The sequence below is a fragment of the Meriones unguiculatus genome, chromosome 16 (assembly GCF_030254825.1).
Source record: "Meriones unguiculatus strain TT.TT164.6M chromosome 16, Bangor_MerUng_6.1, whole genome shotgun sequence".
Taxonomy (NCBI): domain Eukaryota; kingdom Metazoa; phylum Chordata; class Mammalia; order Rodentia; family Muridae; genus Meriones; species Meriones unguiculatus.
Window position 1 is genome coordinate 60,534,949 of NC_083363.1, and position 6,593 is coordinate 60,541,541.

Consider the following 6,593-nt stretch of genomic DNA (forward strand, 5'->3'; position numbering starts at 1 on the left):
CACACTGAACAAGCGACATCTCAGGGGTCACCTCTGTCCCACACCTCTTCTCTTCCAGTGTGTGAGAGCAGCTGGCAACCCCTTCCTCTTCCTGGTTAGACACCACCTCCCCCACCAGGAGGGCAACTGTTTCTGGTCATCCTCAAGTACCCACAATGTGTGGTTCAACTAGCTTCTTGCCATGCTTTCAGAAAGAAGTCTGCCTTGAGAGCAGGGGTTTGGGTCTTGAAAGCTGTGCCTAGGGCTACGAGGCGCTGAGAGGCACCATGCCTTGGCTCTTGGACCCTGGGACTCTCCTCTGTGGTGAGAGCACTAGGTAAGGTTGATGGAGCCTAAGTGCCGCCTGCATTCCAGAGAGCGGCATTCTGTTCTTACCTCTCCGAGTTGGCCCTGAACCCCTTACCAGGACACACTGTGAGCTGGGATGGTTCACAAGATGCAGACTCCTCGCTACAGCCAGTTGTCAGACCGTTCTTCTGTGAGGAGGACTGCCAGGCCTCTGACAAACACACGACACCTGGCGCTACATACGCAGGCATTCTGGGAGCGCTCTGGAGAGCCCTGTGGTCTGAACAGGCTGGGGCCTATGTTTCTATCAGAATGAGTCCGTGACCTTTACAGGGCGAACGGGGTCCAGTGCGATCAGTTGGTTCCAAGCTCAGGCTCCACTCTGTATGACAGATTGGAGATCTGTAGAGTATTTATGCCAACTTTGGCAAATGAATGCCTGGACCATTGGACACACTCACAGCTTCCACCTCTCCTGCCACTGGGCCAGCCAAGGGTGGCCGGTGACAAAGGCTGCCTGAGTCATGTTGTCTATTAGGGCCTGAGGCATATCTTCTGTGGTGGATGCCCTCTGGGGAGCTAACATGTAATAGGACCGCCATCTTTGTCTGCCTATGGCCTCCAGATGTCCCAGCATGCCTCTGCATCAGACCACCCTGTCCCAAGTCTTCCAAGCCGTGTCTTTCCAAGCTCCTAACGCCAGGAAAGCTGTTTGGTGCTGCTGTGGACCCATCTATATTCTGACTTGGCCTGTTTTCCCTCACCCACCAAGTGGACGGGCAGATGCTCCACCCTCAGCCCTGCCCTCTCTGAGGCTGGTCCTGCACAAGTCTTTCAAGACTACTCTTGACTGAGAGTGTGTGGGGCCGCCACCATTCAGATCCCATACCCACACCAAGCCCCCTGGAACATGAGCTGAGGGTGGCCATCTTCTTGTTGTCTGGCCTCACGGGATCTCTACAGCATGGATATGAGGTGATAAGTGGCCCTGGTCCATGAGAGTTTGGGTCACCCGTTCAAGTGGCGGGGCCAGCTGGTCCCACCTGTGTACGGCTGTGGATGCTTCTCCTCTGTCTTCACATGGACTCCTGTTGACCCATGCCATGTATGACCGGGTGTGACTGCCAGGACCTGGCTCATCGACGCTTCACGCAGTTCCGTGGTGTTCAGTGTGAATTCTGCGCAGCCTCTTAGGCCATGGTATCAGCTGGCTAAGAGTGCCTTAACAAGGAGCCACGGACCGTGGCTGACACATGTGAAAATTATTTTCTCACAGCTGGAAATCCGAGAGCATGACATCATCTGGGTTGGCTCCTTCTGGAGCCTCTCGCCTTGGCTAGCACATGGCCGTTTTCTCCCTATGTTTCCATTCCCATAAAGAGGCATCTCCAAATTTTCTTTTCTTATAAGGACGCAGTAATATTGGATTAGAATCTATCCTAATGACCCCATTTTAATTTAATTGTCTCTGCGAAGACTAGGTTCAGGCACAGCTCTGAGGAATTACATCCTGGGACCAGATAAGGAGACACGGTTACATCCCCAGCACTGACCCCAGCACAGTGATGTCTCTGAGGCCACACTCTGCCTGGCTCTATGACACAAGTGTCAGGGATCTGCACACTACATTCAGGGCCTGGCACAGGGCGCTCTTCTGCTCTGGGCCCCAGCCACAGTGCCAGCTCTTCAGTACGCCAAACACTCGCAGGTGTGTGAAGTTACCTCCGGACCCTCAAGACGTCTACACCATACAGTGTCCTTTCTTCATGGTAGGAGGTAAAATCCTGCTTTCTTCAGGGGGTTCATTCCTAAGGAAGGGAGTGTGTGTGTGTGTGTGTGGGGGGGGAAGTCCAGCATCCAGAAGCTGCAGCTACCTCTCAGCTAGCTCACACAGCTCAGCATTCGGCGGGTCCCCCGCAGCATCCAGTAAGTGCCTGACACGGTTGGATCTTTATGCCGCTACCAAAATCCGTCACTGAATTTGAGCTTTCTAAGAAAAGGGGTGGCTTGGGTGAGGGTCTCGGAAAGCCAAAAGCCATTTGCTAACAAGGACTCCCAGCAGCCACCACAAACAGCCTGGGCCAACAGGAAGAAGAGCCTTTCATCTGTGGGGTCTGAACCCTTGTCACAGGTGCCTCTCAAAGACAAACGTGTCATGTGAGTAAAAACAAACAAGCAAATAAACCTTCGCCACGAGAGCCCCGAGATTTCTGGGGTGTCTGCTATGGCAGCAGCGCGATGCAGCACGTCTTGACTGATACGCTTGGAACTCACGAAGCGAAAAGGGGAGCCCATCTCTGAAGGCTCCCCTCTCTCAGCACCATGACTGACGGTCAGATGCTGGCTGGTGGGCACGGGCAAGTTGAACATTCCACAACCTTGGTTGGTTTTCACCAAATTCAGCTGAAGCCTCTACCTATTCTGTGGTCACTAGGCTGGAGGGAGGTCCAGGACAGGCATCCAGGCACACCACAGGGCTGGGAGTGGCAGGTTATCGGTGAAAGGTCATTGGTTAAAACAGACCCATAAAATATTCACATTCCTAGTGACGTCTCCATTGCTTCATAAGCACTGGAGGTTTAACGGTGACCCAAGCAGACAGGGTCAAAGCAGAAAGGGCACGGTCGTGCCGCAGAAAGCTTTACTGGATAGCGCCAAAGGACCTGAGGTTAGTCACTGCTGGGAAGTTCAGAAAAGTTCCCGAGTGCCATAGCTTATACAGAAAATGAACAAGACTAGTGACAGAGCCGGGGACCTCCTCCATGCCACACAGAGTCCATCACTGAGCTGCACTGCAGGCTGCCCTTGAACTTCCCACCCTCCCTGTGTGACGGGCAGCAGGCATTTCAGCCACACCAGCTCCCACTCTTTCTTTAGAAATTTGTGGTAAAAAAAAAATATATGTGATATAAGGAAACCCATTTCAATATTTAATTTTAGGCCATTCATTTACATTAAACTTTGAAAGTAGATAGAACAGTTATGTAAAAAACTGAGGAAGAGGAGAACATTTTTGTCACTGGAAGAAGTGACCAGAGTATGCAGAAAAATGAAAATGAGGAGAGTATCGTGGCAGTGTGAATAAAAAGTTTTATTTTTTTATTTTATTTTTTGCAATAACTATGCTATGTGTTTTCTCTTTACTCCTTTAAAAATTCCAAATAAATAGAGTCGTCATAGTGAGCTCTGAATTTGTAAGTCTGAATCTTCCTGTTGTGAGGAGTGTTGCTCTCCCTCTCCATCCCCTAAGAACAAAAACAAGCGAACATAGAACCCTGTTACAGAGTTTCAGTTGTTACTGAATCGTATCTCTTCTGTGTCATAGAAATAATCTTAAAAAGCAATGTCTGCTCCTGAGTTAAGCTGGACTGAGTCCACACCTGTACTGTGTTAAATAGCATTTCTCCAAAATTCACGTCAAAACAGAATCTGTGAATGTGGCTGTCTAAGACAGCTTCTTCAGTCGCTGTGATAAAACGCCATGGCCAGAAGCAACTTGGAAAGGAAGGGCTGGTCTGACTGAGGGAAGCCGAGGCAGGGCTGGAGGCGGCAGCTGAAGCAAGACCAGTCAGGAGCGCTGCTTACTGGCTTGCTCCCCATGGCTTGCTCATTTAAACCCCAAGACCACCTTTCCAGAGGTGGAATCACCCACAGCAGGTTAGGTTTCCCCGTATCAGCCATCAGTTTGCTTACCCACCCACAGGGCGCTCTGCTGTGGGCAATTTCTTAAGTGAGGTTCCTTCTTCTCAGATGACTCTAGCTGAAGTCAGGTTTACCAAACACACACACACACACACACACACACACACACAGAGCACAGTGGCCGTATCTGAAAACACTGTTTTTGCAGGTATAAGCAAGTAAACCATGTATCTAGAAGGGGAAGGCCACAGGAGCACTATCGAGCAGAAGGCCACACCCTAATGAACAGGGGTTCAAGACCTTCACCTAAGAACCAAGGTACATGAGGAACTGCTAGGAGATGCAAGAGAAATTCTCCCTGGGGTTCCTAGGAAGCGTGGCTTTGTAGGATATATTTCTGGTCTTTTCATGCTGGAGTCTGTGGCAGTTTGTTAGAACTGCACTGGGTAGGTAGTTTGCTACACCACACTGATTTGATCACTTATCTAGCCATTTACCTTGTTATCTGGGAGTTCTATTTATTAAAAAAACATTTACAACACTGTAAGTTTTACCTAATCCAAATATGACATGTTAGATACACAATTTCAATTATTTAAAAGGGAACAGGAGAAGAATACAGTGAAGTAAACATTGTAACATTTAACACTGGCCTTGCTTGAGAAACAACAAATGCCACGTGTTGCTACTGCGACCCTTGACCCCATCTTAAAGAGGAAACAAAAGTGAAGCTGGGTGAATATTCTGTATGATATGGATATATATCATTATAAAAGTCATAATGTTCACTGATAAGGACTTAACTTGTTCGAACCTGCTCTAAATAAGACAAAAAATACACGCAACTCTTAATTGGTAACAATCGTTTCACAAGTACAAAAATAAATGAGGTGTGAATATGTAGTTTTCCAAACTGCCTATTAAGCACTTTTTCCAAAGCTCAGAAAAGTAGAGTGTCAGGGTATGCAAGCTGTATGGGAGGTACGGTGGTCAAGAAGCAACCTTTACACGGTAAAAACCCACTAAAGCTACAGCAGTGCCGTCGGGACTCCGACAGAACCTGACAAAAGCAAGGGTTTAAGATGCCTGGCTGCAGACTTCATGTTCTCCTGACTCTGCTACCCACAACGCCTGAGTGTGGACGACAGAGACAAAATAGAACCTAAGAACATTAAAAACCATTTCCTCAAAACCTCTCCAAGAGGAGGGACATGAAAACTGGGGAAATTACCAGAAGCCTTTTAAACTCCCCACCCCCTGAAGTTTTCCTGAGCAAACTGGCTGGTCCGTTATGCAGTGTGTAGGCAAAGAGAGGAATGAGTCAGTTTCGGACTGCAGACTCAGGCAGACACGGCAGAGCATTCTGACCTGGAAATGAACCGAGGAGGCTTCTTGGAGGGACTGAAAGGGCATCACTTACCTTATTTGTAAATCACTCTGGTCCTGGTTTAGCAGTTTGGAGCCAGAAGGCGAAGCCCAGTGGCAGGTTTTTGTTGTTGTTGTTGTTTGTTTGTTTTTTGTTGTTGTTTTTTAGAGGCCTCAAGCCTACACCCTCTCAACTACAATTACAGGGTTGGTCCCAAGCTAAAGTGACTTTCCTGTTCAAGGGTGAATCCATTTTAACAAGTAAGTAAGTAAGCAAGTACATAAGTAAATAAGAAAATAAATAAATAGATAAATAAGCCAAAGGTAAAAGTGTGCAGGATTAGGAATTCTTACCTCTGGGTAGGTGTCTGCCTTTGCTGCAGGTGCACACAAACAAACACCCTTCACCCTTTCTCATCAACCTGTCAATCATCCTTTTTTCTCTGCACTAGAATGTTTCCCTCATATAGGCAGCCTACAAGGAAAACTAATCATCAACATTAATTGGTCTCTATGAGACCAAAGCCGACACCTGTGCAACAGAGCCAGGGTGTCCCTGCCATGCCAAGCTTGACCTAAGGGCTTCCCCCAAGAGCCTAGGTGATGAGCTTCTCCTGTGGGGGATCCTAGAACAATAAGCCCTTTTCTCAACGGCATTCACCAGTCACTCACATTTATACACTAAGACTGGAGGACAGGTCAGAGAGAACAGCCCCCATCTTGGTCGAGTACAATGGTGGCATTCCTTTAACTTTTGTGCTACTGAAATATTCCAATTACCAGATTCCCCTCAGAGCACCCAGCGAGTACTGGTCCATTCTGGCACAGTGTGGAGCTGAGGTATGTAACAGAGCAGGCGGCAGTCACACCACATTCCCTGTGGTATTGAATCCCCCAAACTCGGGCTGTTCTCCTTTGCACCATTGGTGCTTGGACAATTCCGTAAGAACACAGGACAAGAAGACTAAAGAGGCTGACAGAATCTGATGAGCAACAGAGTGGTTCTGAGTCCAAGGACAAAACAAGTTATAGAACCTAACGAGCCAGCGGACGGAAGCAAAGCCTTCCAAACACTAACTCCTCACAGACACAAGAGTCCTGGAGACTTTTGCTCACACTAGCTAGACACTTCCAAATGGAAGGAGTCACATGCAAATTTCTATTTGTTTTTTTTAAAAAAATACAAAAGAGAATAAATGAAAAACTATGAACTTCTTACGTGGTCAGACGATGTCATAAATGACAAGCAGGGCTGACGTCTTAACGCATGAATCGACCTGCTGGGGAGTGCTTTTAGC